Raw genomic sequence first — 1,954 nt, forward strand, 5'->3', positions numbered from 1 at the left:
CTCTGAGCACTATGGGACTTAACATCTGTTGTCATCAGTCCCCTAGAACTTAGAACTACTTAAACCTAACTAACCTAAGGACATCACACACATCCATGCCCGAGGCAGGATTCGAATCTGCGACCGTAGCGGTCACGCGGTTCCACACTGAAGCGCCTAGAACCGCACGGCCATAGCGGCCGGCTTATCGAGACTATCTCAGTGCGTTCGGCTTGTGGTAATGCCATCCGCTTTCAAGTCACGTGTAAGGAAGAAATATAAGTCCCTGCTCGAGAATGGATGAGGCTATGCTCAAATGAGAGGGCATCATTATATTTCTCGTTTAATTTTCTGCTTGTTTAATATGTCGCATGACCACCTTTCTATTTGAAACTGCAAGTTGCATCCAAGATGGCGGCTGACAATACTGCCACCATTTTCGTAACATAGTCTTATAGGTGTTCCACCACTCTTATCTCATACTACTTTAAGTTTCTGTTTCTGTGTTAGAAGGGTGGTTCCACATCTTTGACCCCCTTCTATTACGTTTCCTTTATTTCCATGTTAGGCTCCAGATATGACAACTGAAGAAATAAAAACCATTAACAGTCGAAATATGTTGATAAAACTATGTGCAATTACATCAATAGTTCTACGTAGTGTACAGCAAAGAAGATTCAGCGCTTTATGAAATCTCGAAGACCAATTTACCACGAATGACAGCATAGAAATTATACTGCTTACACAATGAGACTTGGCAAATTTATTAAGTATCTCTATCAACAACAAGAATAATACCAATGAAGCAAATATCACAATAACATTTTCGATTTATGTTTCATTAAAGGAAGTTCGTTCCGTCGTGTTGGTGACATTAGAGATTTTACTCCTAAATCGATTTTTTATGTACTGTAGTGTGACACTAGGAACAACTGAAACTAGAAAATCAGCTCAGCAGTAGACGCGCGGAAAATGCTAGGAACAAAGCGTAACCGCAGCCGTGAAGAAGGGAACGAGTAAGTTTGTGATACTCGGACTATTAGGGCAAGAAAACAACATAGTACCGTGAAATACATCGGTGTTAAAGTGGTTTTCTTACGAAATGAACAGGCGGTAACAAATTCGTAGCTATTATGAAGGATGGTAACTAAGCTAAACTAAACTAAACTCCGTCCGAGCAGGCCTTGGAAGACCTAACGGTACCGACCGGCCGCAGTGTCATGCACAGCCCACTCCATGCAGATATGGAGGGGCATGTAGTCAGCACACCGCTCTCCCGGCCGTATGTCAGTTTTCGAGACGGGAGCCGCCACTTCTCATTCAAGTAGCTCCTCAGTTTGCCTCACAAGGGCTGAGTGCACCCCGCTTGCCAACAGCGCTTGGCAGACCGGATGGTCACCCATTCAAGTGCTAGCCCAGACCGACAGCGCTTAACTTCGGTGATCTGACGGGAACCCGTGTTACCACTGCGGCAAGGCCGTTGGCGAAGGATGTTAGCAGGAGCTGAAACATATGGATCATAGGCAGAACTAAATCGATATACATGACATAAGGATTAACTCACAAACATCACAAGGACATCACGTCATCACTACGTATATAGAAACTGAAACGTGGATTGGAGTGCAATACAAGTGCAAAAATTATATAATAACACTAAATAGGATGATTAGGAAGATACAGAGACGTCGGGAGATCTGGTCCACAGTTGGAATTGGGCAGAGATTTCAATGCATCTAACTCAAACAAGGCAGGAAAAATAAGCGACACTTCCCCTAAGCTTTTCAGGTATTGGAGGCTACAAAAAACGTTTCAAACTCTTCTTCTTAAGTGTGGGATAATTTGATGAACTGAATTATTTAGTTTGATGATTAAATGTGTGGAGATGCAAAGCTTACAGAGAGTTAGCTCAAGCCATTAAGAGTTTTAATTTTTTTTCTTATTTTTTTGTTGCAGCTAGGTATTCTGGGTGAAG

At 42.5% G+C, this 1,954-nt stretch overlaps 1 pseudogene; it reads right to left on the bottom strand.

Moving 5' to 3' along the window:
- Window positions 1–1,346: 1,346 nt before the first annotated feature.
- On the bottom strand, window positions 1,347–1,464 carry LOC124723553 (annotated as a pseudogene).
- Window positions 1,465–1,954: the final 490 nt, after the last annotated feature.

This window comes from Schistocerca piceifrons, chromosome X, assembly GCF_021461385.2.
Source record: "Schistocerca piceifrons isolate TAMUIC-IGC-003096 chromosome X, iqSchPice1.1, whole genome shotgun sequence".
Lineage (NCBI taxonomy): Eukaryota > Metazoa > Arthropoda > Insecta > Orthoptera > Acrididae > Schistocerca > Schistocerca piceifrons.